Source organism: Zootermopsis nevadensis, unplaced genomic scaffold (assembly GCF_977971745.1).
Source record: "Zootermopsis nevadensis isolate Lab colony 2312 unplaced genomic scaffold, Znev_1.0 Znev_ptg000019l, whole genome shotgun sequence".
Classification (NCBI taxonomy): domain Eukaryota; kingdom Metazoa; phylum Arthropoda; class Insecta; order Blattodea; family Termopsidae; genus Zootermopsis; species Zootermopsis nevadensis.
The window spans coordinates 863,345-880,819 of NW_028259151.1; the positions used below are offsets into that span (position 1 = coordinate 863,345).

Consider the following 17,475-nt stretch of genomic DNA (forward strand, 5'->3'; position numbering starts at 1 on the left):
ATTATTAAATGGTTCTTAATGAAGTAGGTTTGAGAATGTGGCTTGAATTTATCTAAGGACTGGGTTCAGTAGTGGGTTTTGATTACGGTTGTGAACTTTCGTTTTTAATAATGGGTGTAGGATTTCTTGACTAGGTCAGCGACTGTTAGTTTCTCGAGTAGTACTGTTCTCCACGGAGTTGGTTGGGTTATTGGTTCGTTGATCGTGCCCTTCAGGGTTGCTTTAGAAGTATGACTATCTATTGAGAGGCACAGATTTTAGCATGTATTATTGACCTACTGAATGGCTGATATCGACGTATGAGTACTGCAGTACTTATACTAGAATTGTGACGACACAGAGAAGATTAGCATGGCCCCTGCGCAAAGATGATACGAAAAATCGTGTCACCTGCGTCTATAGGAATCGAATTCTGAATCTCCAGAATGCATTAGGTACAACTCTGTTTCATTCGTTTGTTTAGGGATATGCCGGTCCTCTGAACTTAAATAGCCGGTATACGATTTTCTCATTGGAAGTAAATGATTATAACGTTCCGGCATCGATTTATATCTGTATTTCGTTTCTACATTATTGTACACACATGCGAGGAGATATCTGGACTAGCAACTCTGTGGTAACAACTTTCATAGCATGCTGCCTCCATGAGCGTGCATTATGTTCATGAAATTAGTTTCAAGTTCTTAAGCATGAAATTCCATGCTATTCATATAATCCTGAAAACAACATGTGATTTCATTGAGGAACGTTTGTTTATAAGAGGGACCCAAATATCCCTTTACTTGTATAGACCTGTTACTCATACCTCAAGGCCGTTATATTCGTTGTTCAGTGATAACTCCATATGCTGGAACACAGCAACACCAATCAGATAAAATGCATCGTTAGCCAGCTCCACTGAGCCAGGCGTTCTTGGCCAGTTAGTTGAGGCTTACGCTTGCCGCCAAGTGTGTTAACAGGGCTAACACGGTTAACATGAACGTTCTGTCCCTGCCTGTCATGGGGTGTTTTACGTCTTCATACACTGTAATTTTCGTAGACATGCATTTGCCTGGTAATGCATAAGGGAGCTCCCCGCATTTCACCTCATATACTTAACAAACGTGCGGTTAAATGCAAACAGTTTTCGTTGAGAACTGAAATTGCAAGACGTGCAGTTTGGAGATGATGCCCAAACTTATGTTTCATATGTTTTTGTGTTGCGCATTGTTTCAAAATTTGCCGGTAATCGACTGCGAGATGGAAACTAGCTACAACTTACTCGTGAAGCAGAAACCTGCTTCAGAACGTGATTGTCACTCGGTCTTTAATATACATTTTAATGTTACATTCTCATCTACGCCTAGGTCTCTGACATGCATCTCTCTCATGTACGCTGCACGTCTTTTCAGTTTCTTCCTTGAATTTATCATCTTATTTTTACGAAGCTCGTGATTATGCAGTTTTTCCAGTTTCCTTTTATTTCCTCTCTCTTAAATCTGTAAATGCTGTTCTTATCAGCGATGGGAAATGGAAAGACCTAATATCCCGGGACTTGTCATTATGTTTATATTTGGCTCTTGCGATAAAAGTGGCCGTCACAAAACTGCATATTCAAGCCTGTGGGAGGACTTAATCTCCCCTCTTTTCTCTTCGCTCTATGCCAGAGCAAGAGTTCCTAGCTTTGTTGCGCTGCGAGTTGCGAGCTGTCTCCACTCGCCTGGGGTTCGCTATTCATAGCAAAGTTGTACGATTTCGCTGTGACCTTGAAGCATCGAATTTGTTGACGGCTACTGTAGTAGCTTTATCCGTACGATTAGTAGACTAACTTTCCATTTGTCAGTAATTGTCGTCTTCATATGGTCAGCCGTTATGTCATTCGGTTTTTGACTTTATACAAGAAGATTAGCCGAAACAGTGTATATGTAGGTGTCCGGTTGCCAGAAGCCAATCTCAGCAGAAGGAGGCTGCTCGCTTATAAGTGTATAGTGAATGATCACATAATATATATATATATATATATATATATATACACACACACACACACATACATACATACATACATACATATAAACCCAGCATGAGGTGGAAGCTCAGAAATTTGTTACTTTGTAAGTAAAATGCTTGATTAGAATTTTTTCGTATTTTAAATCTGTCCAAGCCTTGATTGCAGGATAGTGAAATTATACAGTTTCGTTACCTCATGTTCAGGGTATTTGAAGTGTTCTAAACACAGTCCTAGACTTATGATGGTAAGCTGTAGTGTTTCCAACCATAGCAATTTACAGGTAATCCTGTGAAGCTGTATTTTTATATTCATTTGTAATTTATATTGAAACCTATTAACATGCTAATAAGGAATCGAGGGGCATAGTAGAGCATAGTTTTCAGGAAAGGCCTTTGTTTTTTTTATTTAAAACACTGTTATTGGTTTTTATATGTATTTGTATCTGAAATAAACTACGAACGTAAATGTCAAAGGGAAACATTTTCCAATCCATAAACGAACAAAGGGTTGGAGTATAATAAAGAGTAGGTTACTAAAACAAAAACAAAAAAGCGATAATTTTTACACACAAAATATTACGTTGCTGCTGCAGTGTTTATAAAAAAACGGTGGATGGGGGAAAAAGAGTACTGGGGGTTACTGGGGTGGGGAGCGAGAGGTAAATGACAAAGAGTTTGTCATGCAGAACTTTTTCACTCAATTATTTCCTTTGTATTGTGACAAAAAGCCAATTTCCATCGATTAAAGGTTCATCGCGATTTGCATGGTTAATGGTTTTTTGACCTCCCGATCCCTCCGACCCCCTCTTCTTGCAACATTTACAACTGCGTTTGTTTGTTCACAGTTGGACCCACTCATTATTTGATATCCTTTACTAGTTCTCCCTCCTCCGTAATTTTCCAACTTAATTATTTTCTGTCTGTATCACCTTCTTCCTTAGTGTTACTCTGTGTTCAAGTTTTGACTTACCTATAAATTACAAATTCGACCTGTGAATTGGCTTTTAAGTTACTGCATGAAACCACAGCAATATATCCGTTTGTCTGGGGAAAGTGCTTTTAGTTCAGCCAACTTTAATTCTTGTTCGCTACCATCTTAATCTAAATTTGAATTGCTTGTTTTTTTTTTCCAATTACCAACAAGACAGTTGCCAATTTCAACATGTAAAAACTTGGCGGTACTGTTCTGAAGTGAACAGCAGCCAGCTTAATTGACATTTTGAATGGTGTGATACATAGAAATTTACTAAAATTTAAAAAATCAGAATAGCCAATTATGGCCAGGAGGTCAAAGTATTCATTTACGACAATGAAACAGAGAAATTTGTTTCATTGATGTTGCAGTCCCAGTTCAAAATTCCTCTGTATGTGTGTGTGTGTGTGTGTGTTGCCTGTAACTCCATGAAGCAGAATATTTCTTGAGAAGCTAATATTCTCTCAGCTACTCTGCCTACGGTGTAACCCGAAGTTTTTGCCTTGTTCACAAGAGACTGCCACTGGTCCCTGTCCCGAAGACCCATTTTAATCAATAAAATCTTCTCGGGCAATCAGCCGCGTCAACTGGTTCCCGAAACGTCGGTTTACTACGGTAACCAGTTGACGCGGCTGATTGCCCTAGAAGATTTTATTGGTTGTACTCGCCGCGAAAGTCTCAAATCCTATACCCATTTTAATGTTTCCCTCCCATCTACATCTCTATGGTATTTGCACAAAAATTAAAAATACAAGATATATGTGGACTGGAAGAGATGATAAATTAATGACAATATCAGCAACATGAAAGATGCTACATATATGGGTATATCCGGATTAGAACTGTCTGTTATGCTTGATATAGCCTATACAGTATCACAATACAGGTTTTGGTTTGTAAATAGAACAGTAGGCCTACTTACACTCAAGCTCGTTGCAATTGTGAAAAAAGACATTCTTCCACTTCGACTGTTGAACGAAAACTGACAGACTGAATCGAGCATGGCCTGCATGTGCTTTTATATGGCCATAGCGATATTGCGTGCTTATTAATCCAATCACAATGTATTGAATTTCAGCCATCAATAAAGATTTTAATGTGGGCTGCGTGACTTTTCGATCAGCCTTGACAGACAGATATATCTATTTTATGTAATAGAAGTGTGAGGGCTTTTGCGAGATCAAAGAAACCCTGCATAGCTCATATTAATATTATAACAGTTTTAGCAATAAGTCGTGTATTTAATTTCAAGGTCTTTCTGAGTGTCAGTATTGGCTTGACACCGAATGTATTGAAATATCAATAGAGTGTGCTGTTCGTACTAATAGCCGTATCAGACTTTTGTGTTATGGGAAACAAGGGATCTTTTATTTTATTACTAGCCACGACACTAAATCCTGTGTAAGCCAAACTCGCACAAATCATACTTTCAGATATGGCAACCATGAAGTTGCTTCGTAATAGCAAATAAATCACATTAAGTAATTTAGCAGCAAGTGTTGGTGTTTGCAGATAGGAAGGAGTTGTTGAAGTAAGTCTTACAACGGCCCTACATTTCGCTCATATCAGTACTCTGCTGTTGGCATTGGCATTTTCAATGTGTTATGCCTGTACAGTTGTCCAAATAAACATTGACCGATTTTCTGTAGCGGGAAATAATCATTCGTTCTTGTCTCTGTATAAGTCACACTTAAGCACATGCCACATTATCCTCAGGGTTATTTCGATTCCAGATGTAAATAAATCTCAGTGGAGCAGAATCCTTTTTGATAAGCTAATAGTCACTTAGCTAGTGAAGAAATTCTGCGGCTTTTAAGGAAACTGAAGGCTCATTATCGTGTTCGCAAGAGCCCTTCACTTGATATGGCATGAACCCGTCAAATTCAGTCTACACAATCTACTTCCTATTTATTCAAGATCTGTTTTAATAGTGTCTTACCATCCTTACCTACGTCTCCCAAGTGGTAATTACTCTTTAGATTATCCGACCAAAATATTGTGGGCATTTTTATTTCCCCACAATATCATCAATCTGATCCTCCTGGATTAATAACTTCCTTAACAATATTAGTTAAATAGTGAACATCATGTAGATCCTTTTATTGGATTTTCTCCATCCTAGACATCAATATGCCTGTTAAGTAATAGGTAATTTGAAACTTGTTAAGAATTGCCGAATTATGTTCAAGTACCCAATAACAGTTGTTCATGACGGAACGCGTGCTCAGGGGAAGTAAAATGAACACAACTACTGATTCTCATTCCATTTAGGGAATGTATTAACTCTGTGTATAGGAAACCTATACTGCATTGAATATTACAGCCAATATCCAATTTTTATTATTACCATCTCTATTACTGACGATTGATTGATATGAAAGTACTGTCTTGATTGCTTTATAGAAATAAAGTTATAGAGAACGAAGTTATGTTGTTTGTACTAGTGGCATCGATTTGTTTTCAGTGAATTGTTTACCATTCAGTATCATTGTCGTACCTGCGAAGAGAATTAACGAAGGAGAAATACTATAAATTAAAATTACGTTGTAGTAGTGTATTTGTATAGTAATAAGTATAACTTGCTGGTACCAGGCCAAAGGGATGTAAGCCCAACGACTGCAACAGAAGTGTGATTGACATTTTGCAGCCTATATTTCATATCGCCCGCAAGTTACCAAAACTGCCACTTCAGCCGTAAGTCGACGTATGATTGTATAACCATATTACATTTGTTTAAAAAAGAACAATAAACCAGATTTATGAGAAATTAAAAAAAAATCGTTTCATGAAATTAAACGACTTTACAGCAGCATGCATGCATTTAGTTTTCGGATCAGCGTCGTTCTTGTATCGGTCCATCGGAGGAAACTAGTAACCGAACGTCATCGATAAATAGTTAATACTACTGCTTATTATTGAGAGAGGTCTTGGGTTCAGTTCTCGGCCAAGAGGCCGGTTATCGTGACTGACAGGCGTCATGGTTTTCCTCTGCCCCTCCATATTAATGCTGGTATCGTGCCTTAAAATATGCCATGACATCTTCCTTCCACGTATAAAATGACGCTGTTCCCGGATGTAGCGCCAGGTAGTCTGGTACAGGTTTGTAGACGTCTCAGGGGTGAATGCGTCATATTCGCCGCCTCTTTCCATATTAGTCCCAGTACTTGATTACCTTCATCTTCCATTTCAACGTAAGTGTATAGTCTGTGCAGCTCAGAAAGCTTTTTCCCTTAATCATCATCATAAACTTCGGCGATTATATTTTTTAGTCTACTTCGGCTCCAACAGCGATCTCCAGGAATTTATCCCTTTGTCTTACGCATTTTCGTCTTTCTTATTTTCCCATTGTTAAGTACTAAAGGCCACGCGGTCTGAGGCATAAATCTCGTGCGCTTGGGCACTGGGACCGTGGGTTCGAATCCCACTCAAGGCATGGATGTTTGTCCGCGTCTTTCTGTGTTGTGCTATCCTGTGTACAGGTAAAGGCCTTGCGACGGGCTGATCACTCGTGCAAGGAGTCCTACCAAATGTCTAATAGGATTAAATGAATGAATGTGTACCTCAAAAAGACTAAAAAAAGTACTAAAGCCTCTAGATTATTTTTATGTATTAATTTGAAAGTTTGGATGGTGGAGGGATCGGGCCAAGGGAAACAGGTTCCTGTATAATTCATAAAATCCATCTGCATCCAAGCTGCATTCGTTTGTACCCAGAAAATTGAGTCAGCACGTTCCTCAGAATCGTATCAACCTACACGATTACACGGTATCGTAACCCAGAATTATTTTTTATGTTTTGTGTAAGGCTGTTTATTAGCAGCCAGGGTTTAATAATATAGGCTTACAGGATGTTCCTATGATGGTGTTTAGCATGGATGTTGACTTTTAGTAGAAACTCCAATACAAAGGTCGTAACCGGTACTCATCTTCTGCTTCAGTTTAAATGGCTATGGTATATTTTATATACTGACTGTGAGTATTGATATTAGGAAAGTTTCCTGGACTGAGAAGCAGTTGGCAGGCCTACTACCTGACATCTTTTCGACTGCTCCCGTGCAGCTGTTGTATTGTTTGATCTTGCTTTGTGAACATAACATAATATAACACTCTACATGAAAGCATGTAATTGTTAAAATTTTGTCTTCTTCTTACTCGGTCTGTGAACTACCTCTCCTGAATGGAGGATGTGAAAGGCCAAACAAAAACAATTAATATCTGCAACAAATTCAGAGATGCGTAGCTTTTTTATATTCGCTATTCTAGACTTACCACGCGACCGTGAAGATTCCGTACATAAGAACCACAATAAGGTATGAGTTCTCCAAATAGAAAGCTTTTGTAGCATTTTGTTCCGAGGACCGGAGTCCTTGAGAAGCTAACAGTTGTTTGGCTAGTCATGCATTTTCCCACTTACGTGTACATGTTAAGTCATTATATGATGATGGTCATGAGTATTAAATCTGCGGGTGTGGGGGGATTCGAAGCTATATGCTAACCCCTGAATGGCATGATGGATGATCAATCTAATCACGGTTAACCTGTAGGCCTCCTCACTAGAATTGTTTGGACAAGCTTTTAAGTCTGTTCGCCAACTGATACTTTGAAATATGTGCGTACAACCGCTGCGCCTATCCGTGTCCGTGTGTACGTCTGCATGTAACAGCTCGAGATCCGATGGACTGATTTCCACGAAATTTGATATTGGGGAATTTTAGTAAAATGTCTCGAAACGCTAAAATTTTTGGTTTAAATCCGACAACAATAACGGTCACTTTGCATGTGTACTCGCATGTACATGTGGAAGTGACTGGGTTTAAAATCTTGGGAATTCTATCGCCAGTTACAGAGACAAAGGTAAGGTTATGACAATCGAGACAGAATTATTACATTTTGCATATATTTCCAGCCTATCGCTGTGGTCGTGCGGTGGGGGGTATGGGTCTTGATCGCTCGGGAACTGAGATTGTGGGTTCGAGTCCCACTCAAGTTATGGACGTTTGTCCGCATCTTTCTGTGTTTTGCTGTCGTGTATAGGTAGAGGCCTTGCGACGGGCTAATCACTTGTTCAAGGAGTCCTACCAAATGTTTAAAAAAATACTAAGAGGGAGGAGGCCAAAGTCCCTCAAGGACTGTAGAGCCACTGATGATGATGTGATTATATATTTCCTGACTAGTAAAAGACACTTATGTTGTCACTAAAATATAGTATATAAACGTGTTTATCAGTTCAGCTGGTACACAGTCACGAGAACTCCTTGAAGAAATAAGAATTGTGGACATCCACCCAATTATCCTTAATACTGATATTGTGAGAACCCTAAGGCTGAAAACGCTCTGACATAGAGACCGACACATAACATTCCGTTACTGGTAGTCAAAAAATGAAGAGACCCATCCACCCGGGGTCGGGCGTCGATATAAATAATGTAAATAACCAAAGAATTATACCGAGTGATTTAAGTAAGAGAAGTCGGTAAAAATACTGAGATAATTTATAATAGACATATTTTGCTTTCTGCTTACCGCAAAGCTGCAATAATGCAGAATGCTGGGTCTCCCTTCAGTTCATTAGATATATTTCCTCTCGATGACTGCATATACTCCGAGGATGACTGCTCCAGCCCGTCACAGGTTAGGCTGTTGATGACCACAACGAGACGACAAAGCTTGGCAAAGCTTGTCAAACGCCATCTGATGAAGATCCATCTTCGAATGGACTTTACTCTTCTGAATCCTATGTTAAACTAGCTATGGTCGTTTCACGCAACCGAAACGATAAAGAATTCAAGGTTCAAGGAAAAGCTTTTGTTTTTTTAAGAAAATTCTAGAATATTGGATACTTTTCCTAAAATGTCCACGTCAGCTACACAACTTCTAAAGTGGTTGGGTTGTTTATTGCTATTGGAATCTCAGTGATATAAGGAAGAAACGATACTTTAAATGTATAGTACTGTCAAGTTCATAGGTGAAAACTAGCTTTGTAGAAAGGAGAAAAAATTATTGCAAAAGTTTTGAGCATATCAAACATCATGGCACTTAGAGAGTGATCGGTCTGTAAGAACATCGCCATATATTATCCAGAATCCTGCGAAGCGTTCAAAGATTCACAGATAGAAGACCGGATACAGTATTTTCAACGCAAACCATTGTTTTACGAGAGATATAACGACTGCAAAGGGAAAAAAGCAGTTCTGTACCACCTTCATATAAAAAGGGCGTCTCAAATTATACCGGGTGAGACTGCACATTATGCGTTGTTTTGATACCGTATGTAATAAATAAAAAAGTTTTACTCAGTTATCGTATCCTAATATTACTAAGCTGAAGACACGAAATAATTTTGTTACGTATTTAAGTTATGCTTAATTATATCAGAACGTTATATTCAGTGTATCACTTGTATAATATTTCATTTCAGTGCTATAAAAATTATATAGATAAGTATCCCTGTTTATTTTACCGACTTCAATGAAGCAAAGCAGCAAACAAAGTCACATTTGACTCTTGCAGTAGGCCTACTTATTCATTCCTGAAACGTCTCCTTCGTTTAATAATTCGAACATTAAGAGGTTAGGAGTACAAACCATGAATTTCATCGCGATGTACTAGTCTCAGTTTCTCCATCGGAAAATATTTCTTTAGGTGGAAAAATTCTCTTCAGAATTTAATTTTCAAGCAGAGCTACGACATCCAAATTACCGTCACTGAATGTTAACGTTTTCTCATATTGCTACAGAAGTACGAAGGCACGTCCAGTTCTTTATTTTATATTTTAAGGCACACTTAAACATTACTTATTAACAATTGGTTCCATAGAATAAGTTTGTAATACCTGACTCTAATACTAGTATATCTGACATCAGGATTCTTTGTTAAAAATGCAATCGGAACCAATGAATTGGTCTTCACGGGTGAAGACGGTTGTTTGAATAAATCACGTTACTTTGTCTCTTTTGAACAAGAGACCCTTTGGTGCTAAAATACATTAGGGAGCTAGTCACGGTAGTATTCCATTACGAAACACAGCGATTTAACATGGGAATCCAACAAATCAAATTCGCAAACAAAAACGGATTTCATAAAGTGTCTGCAACGAAAGAGATAAAAATAATAAAATCAAACGCACCAAACTGTATTGACCATTATATGTATTCAAATTCAACCCTTTCAATCTGATGAAATTTATAGCAACCCCCACACGATATCTCCGACACCCTTCGCACGACGGTGGTGAATAGAATCCAACCCAGAAACATACCACCAAATCACACAAAGAGAAAATGGCGGCAGGCAATGCAAGGTATTTGTAGTTTCCATACCAAGTGCGTTTGAATACTCGCCTCCCTCTAATCACGTAATCTATAACACCAACTTACCAATGCAAGGGACAAGCTGTTACTAAGTTTCAACAACTACGAAGAAAATTGAAAATTATAGTGAAGAAAGGCACAAAGTTACCGAATTTTTGGCCGATTATCTGTTAAGATATTTCTACCTTCTAAGGCGAGTCATACCCAGAGGAAAACAGTTGCATGAAGTCAGTTTCATGAAACTGGAAACCAAGGTTTCATCGGGAAAATGCCTTTGTTCCAAATTGGAGGTCACACAGATTCGTATGAAGCGACTGCTGCGCAACTCGTCCAACATGAAACTTAGCCAGAAGGTTTCTTGCAACTATCGTTTCATTGGGAACACTACGCTTAGATACGTGCTTTGTAGTTACAACCTGGTATTAATAACAGTGGTCAAAGAAGGTGTTCCATACAATCTGAAGTCTCTCGTCTGCCCTAATTGGTGTCAGATTTTGTTAACTTTGTCACAACTAGACGCGCGAAATCCTGAAGCGAGTGGCTTATCGTGCAGAAAGACGAAACTTATGATTATCTGTATTAAATTATTTGTACTATGCGAGTACTGTACGGCACATTCACACTGTTAATGTAATGTACCCAGTACCGTCTTCTGTTTCATCGGCGTTAACATTACCAGAGGATCAAACATTCTCCTTGTCTGATGACATGGCTGGACCAAAATAGTTTCTCTTGTGTACTGAACGGCAAGAAACTGTTAACAAGAAACTTATTACATGTAACTAATTTCATTCATGGTTTTTGTCTGTGTATGGCCAGCTCATAAATGTCGTTTCCAATCTAAAATGTGAAGAAGACTTGCTTAAAAATATAAACTGCTTTCTCATTTACATTCGTTAGTTTTCTCAGAAACTTTCAAGTGTCTGTCTGTCTGGCATGTGAAGAATAGCAGCTAGGTTACTACCCACATTATGGTAAGGAAACGGGTCGTGCCATCCATTATAAGGCTCAAGTCGTTAACTACGTGTAAGGAAAAAAAGCTGTTTGCTGTGGGAATCATACACGTGAGTACAAAGTGCAAAGTTGTTGATTGCAGGCGGCACATATAATTACCACTGCGCTTTAAAGGATTAAGTATAGTAATTGTCTTGTTTTATGTATTTAGAGGTTACATGGTTTTAATTGAAATATTCTTAATTAAGAATTGGGACTACACACCAGCAACCAAGTTGTAACCACAAACCGCGGATGATAAACCATTCGCTTGAAGGTGCTTTACCGACCTTGTTCGCAGAAATAACCATACCTGTTCATCTGAAACCCACAGCTAATAGCCACCTCGACTTGGAGTATCCATACTGGTTCTGATAACTTATACATTGATAAATGGTAAAATGAATGCTACAATATGCAGATGATTCTCGGAGTGTGTCTAGACGTTCAAATAACAATCTTGGAAAGCGTATTCCATACCGATATGCACATAATTTCCTCGTGCATTCTTTGCAAAGTACATTTAGAAATGTTAAATCTGCCTTGTTCGATAGTTTGGAACTTTAGTCATCAGATTGCAGCACCTAAGTGTCTTCCGCACGACTTTCCTCATCCGTCATTTTATCACACAACTCGTAGGTTATTCAAAGGTACGATTTTAAGGTCGTGCAGAATAGCATAACCTCCACATCAAATGTAATCCAAATCCGTCCACTGGTTCTGGAGTTGAATCGACTGGGCGGACTGACGAATGGACAGACATGACGTGTTGCCGCTGTGCACTTCATGCGAAAGTCGCATTACACAGAAGTCCGCTTGCCCAAATACACTGGGATAAATCGGCGGGGGGGGGGGGGGGGGGCTGAACGCTGGACTGGGAAGAAATGGTGTTTATTCTAAATTTCGGTGTGGGTACCTTTGTAAAGATACAGTTTTATTTATCACAGTTGAAGTAAACAGTAACAGTTATTGGAAACACAAGGAGATGACAGACATTCGGTTCACTTTACATAAATAGACTTTAGAGAATAATTTTATTATTAGCTTCATTGTTGACATGCATCTTAATTAACGAGTTTAATTATATACAACACCGGTGTTATAACCTAGTGATAATTATCATGCAGTGCATCTTACATTTATATACCCATATTACATAATTTACTGCTCTAAAAGATTATAGGATCTATAGGACTATTTACAGAAAATTACATGTTTCTGAAATTACGTTGTAGGTGGTGCTTGTGGTCATAGTGTTGTGGTATGTTATATGAAGTTCGTGTGGCCTTGTAACACAAAGGCCCACATAATTCGTTCTCTTCACCAAATATTAGGGAGATGGAATAAATTTGAGAATGGTTAGGCGTGGCAAAGATGAAAAATGCACATAGAATTCTAATTGCGAAACCTGAAGGGAAGGAACTTTTGGAATACCGACGTTTTTATATAAAGATGACATTCGAATAGATATCAGTTATGTGGTGAGAGTGTTTGCTGTATTTAACTGACTCAGGGCAGGTTCAAGCGGTGGGCGCGAATGAACATAGCAGTGAAGTGTCTACTAACCGTCACCAAATTGCAAGTTTCAAGGTCACAGAAAGACCGGAGCCCAGGCGAGTAAAGACAGTTCAACCAGCAGCGGAGCAAAGTTTTTCATTCATTTTTCAAGCTAGTAGGGTTTGGGGAAGGGGGAGGTGGTGGTGCAGTCCTTCAGTGGTTCTGTAGCATGCAATTTGGTGACGGCTGCTTTAGTGTTCTGTAAAAGGCGAGACATTTTTTGACCAGCAAAGTAAGTGTCTGGTTCCATTGAAATAGTGGAACTTTCAATAAATGATGGGCAGCTTCATATACTTTTAGCGCAAGTTAAATTTTTTATTTTCTCTAGGACAAACATTTTTCGTGCACACAAAGCCATGGAAAAACATTGCCTCCACAATTAATCCTTTTTAATCAGAGCAGGCTCTCCCTGTTGTATTTTTCTTTCGTGTCGTTCTACGGCGCACGTAGCAGCGTAGTCGGTATCCCTCTAAATTTTCCAACTTATCCTCTCACTGTCCCACGTACGCCAGAGCACAACTCTTTTTTTAGTACGGGTATTTAGATATCCGGAGCAGCGTGTCAATATATTACAGTTATGATCCGCTCGAGAAATTGCATGTCACGGGGGTGCCATAATTAACTGCCACAGTTTTTGCCACTATCCTCCAAAACTTTTTTATTCGGGAGGGGGACATTGTGTGGAAAATTTTCCTCAGTAGAGTATTGCTTGCATGAAGGTAAAGAAAAGAGCATGTTTTGCCCAGCTTTGCAGTATAGCTACTTAAAAATCACACGTTTTATTAATTTTTACAGTGTGAGGAGGAGAAAGAAGTGAAGTGTCGTCAAAAATGAACCCTTGTTCCTTATTAGTCTCCCCATCCCACGTAATTCCCAAGCTTTCCAGTCCCTTCCACTCCGTTTGTGCCGAGCCTTATCTGGTTGCTAAACTTTTTTTTAATAATGGAAGCTGATAAAAGCGGAAGGTTTTTATAATGAAATAAAAATTACGTTTAGGTAGACTAAAAATGTTCTTGTAATATGAACCACAGATCTTTATTAATATGGGAATATGTAAGTGTGTCACTATTTTTGTGTCTGGAAATAACTCGACCGACAATGGCGCTGCCTCTTGTAATTACTTAAATTAAAAGAACAAAGTTTAATAAAATTTTTTGTATAATGTAGGGCTGAAAATACTGTGAGTGTCATGTCTTACACGAAGTTTATGCTGTACAGTTTTACACTTGTCGTAACTTCTTCTTTCCGTTTTTGCTCAGCTAATATACTGTATCTTGCTCATACAGAAAAAAATACCGATTTTAACATGTCTTACTTAGTTCGTCGTATATCGTTTATCAGATATCATTACATCAAAGGCTCATGTGTATTTCCAAGGTCATAATTTCGCACGACATCAAAGTTCGGGTGGTCTCCTATGGATTGACATTAATTCATTGTTTGAATAAAATTGGTTAGCTGGTTTACAGATTTTTCGGACACTCATGGATATGATTTTAAATGTGCATTTCCGTATGTAGGCTAAAAACCGACAAAAGATTCTACAGATGAAGTGTTGTGCAGCGGGTTGTTACAGTAACTTAAGAAATTTAAAATAAGTAACGAAACAACATACTGCATTATATTGTTTTATGGAATACATCACATGTAAGTAGACTACAGTTTTACTTAAGTGTAGTTCTACACATTTTTTTTTCTGCATCTTTATTTCTTTCGTCAGAAATGCGTTTAAGCAGACCTGTTTTTTCTGTAGGGTAACTTAATTTTTCCATGATAATGGGCGTGTTCTTGGAAGTTCTGATTTTCTCCTTGTTGATATAGGCAGTAAACATCTTTGACGCGTCCGTCAAGTTCTAGCAGACTACACGTTGTACTATCCAACAAGACAGCCGTTTTCATATTTGTCGCCTAGAGGACCTTAGATCTCATTAATTCTTTCGCATGTGTGAAGGAATGTTGAGACAAGTCTAGGAAGCATATACGGGGCAAAAATATGTTAACAGAAAACGAAAATATTCATGTAGATTATTTTGTTAAATTATTTTTTCCATCCCCACTTTAAACAGTGTCTGTATATTATATATATTTTTTGTCAGTTGTTTCACTATAGTCTCATTTTAAAAATTTTGTCTGGTAAATTTAGGATTGCTTTTAATCCACATTTCGTTGTAGAAAATGTTACTGTCTTATCATTTTAACCTCATTGTTTGGTTGGATTTGATTGATGGGAGTGATGCAATGCTGTTACTATATCGGGGATTCTGTTGTTGATTGTAGTGGAATCCCTTTATGTTTGTAATTTGTCGTGTCGGGGCGTGGTGTCATGGAAACGTGCCGTCAAATTGCTCACACTAAATGAATTACACATGTAATGGTCCTGTTTGGAAACGAACTGCACCAGTAGCTGAATCGCCAGGAAGGACATGCGTCAATTCCGAACGTTATTGATAGGATTGGCCTAATGTTGCGTTATACACGACGCATAAGTTTCACCATAGCTACGTTTCCGCCTCGTGTACCTTTAACTAAGTAGATGCTAAATCCTGGAATTGTCTTTGAGCTCAGAATTCTGGAAGCACACTCTGTATACACAGGATTATTATATAATTGAAGGTTTTGGCGCGAAAGTGTTAAGTTACAAGACGACGACGACAGCTTTGTTAGCGTTTCATGTATAAAATTACTCCAGATATCTAGGCACAAAAATAATGAAAATCTTAGAAATTTATAGCGTCTGTGAACGCAGGTTTTTTAGTAATTAGCACAGTAGGTCTGTATTACGTTATTTGCAAGTTTCGCACGAAATAAAAAACACAAGTTTAATCCTTCTTGCTTTAAACGCTTCGATTCCGAAATTGATTGAATAAACTGGTCACTGAGGCTTGCTGATTATGTTATATTAGTAATATGAATGAGAGAAGCAAGCAAGATCATTTCGTACAAAAGTTGTCTCTTAGGGGAGGAATCAGAACTACAAATATGTTAACAGTCTCTATGCCGATATTTGTTTAAAAATATACAAAATTATATACAAGAAGTCTTAATATTATTGAAATTTAAACTTTAAATTATAATGAACTTCGTCAGCTGAATTCAGGATTTGTTGTTGGATTCCGCCAAATATATGTTAGGTGACTGTAGTGTTATAAAAATAATTTCAAAACTATTTCTGTAGCCTTGGAAATGTTTTTGCTTTAAATAAGTTTTGTTAAGAGAATACATGCAAATTCTATGTTTCATATTATAATATCCATAGCAAAACTTTAAAGTTGCTATTGAAATATTTTAACGCGTTTGTTGTATCGAAACTACCAAGTTATGTATGAAAGGAGTATACAGTGCTTGCTTACTTATTCAGTACGTGTTTTGACGGAGACGGGCAACGCCATTTTATGCCTCCAGTTTATTTTCTAAGTTCTTTTAAGTGGATAATTATCAGAACTCATGTGTACGAGACACAGGGTCATATGATCGCGCCCTCTCTTCTCATACCCATCCTGAATGAGGGAAGGTCCATGTTCTTCTTTTGTTGTTGTTGATGATGCACATCTTCCTTTTATGTCTTCTTTTGTTGTTGTTGTTGTTGCACATCTTCCTTTTATGTCGTCAGTATGTTTTCGCATGTAAGACGCAAGGATCTTGTGTTCGTATGGTTATGTCTCCGCGATACTGACTTGTGGAAAGAACGTTTGAGAGCAATGGTTGAACTTTCTGTGCTACTTCACCACTACCACTGTTTTGCCTCTATCAAGGCAAACTCATTCACGATTAAGGTATTTGGAACAAGTAAAAAAGAAAGTAATATGTTTCGAAATATCTTACGGCCACACTCATATCACTTGGCTTACTGCTTCTGAAAAGTGCGAATACTTTTAGACATTGTGAAAAGTCTGTCGTCGTCGTCATCGTCGAGTAGTTCTTAAGTCAGCACGTTAAAGAATTGTATTGAATTATTAGTTTTGTCATTTCTGCTGTTATTGTCGTCCGATGATGATAAAATAATTTTTACTGTTGGGGGGTGGGAGCAGTGTTTTACTATGAATTTCTGTTATAGCCTCCAGATGTTGGAAAACAGGATCAGAAACTGGTACTTGTTCTAAGTAATGCTTTTATGAATTGTATTTGGTTTGTTAATGTTACTTTTCTTTTCTGGAACTGAGGAAGTTATTCCTCTGAACTACCACTTGTTTCTTCTTCTGTCTTTGTTTGTGTGTGTGTCTACGTTATATTTGCTACACAATTTAGTTCTCTTGCTTATGGCAGTGTTACAGTTTAAGTCCATCGTTTTGCTGCTTGTATCGGAAAACAATATTTTCGATTACTTCTCTCTTTTTTGTGTCGTGGAACGGAACTGGCCAATCTGTAAGAGATAGCACAGCAGAGACTGTAACATTACCGTACATCACTTGCTACAAATCCTATTTCGAGAACATCGAAAACTTGCCCACATTTTATTGCTTCACTACTATCGATTTCAAATATTGACGGTTTTCTATAAAGAGCATAAAACATTTTATCTCGTTATGCCATAAACATGAAATGTCTTATATTGTGTTATTTACTGTTACACATTTTAATTGGATGTTAGACGTGTATGCAACCTATGATCCGCGGAATATAGGCCACTTTAAGCTGGTACAAAAGTTCGAAGATGGAT

General features: G+C 38.0%; 1 long non-coding RNA gene and 1 pseudogene across 6 annotated transcripts in view; both read left to right on the forward strand.

Annotated features, from left to right (window-relative positions):
* LOC110827502 (uncharacterized) overlaps positions 1-17,475 on the forward strand; it is a 471,708-nt gene that overhangs the window by 55,856 nt on the left and 398,377 nt on the right. The window lies entirely within an intron of this gene.
* On the forward strand, positions 304-400 carry LOC147873336 (U6 spliceosomal RNA; annotated as a pseudogene).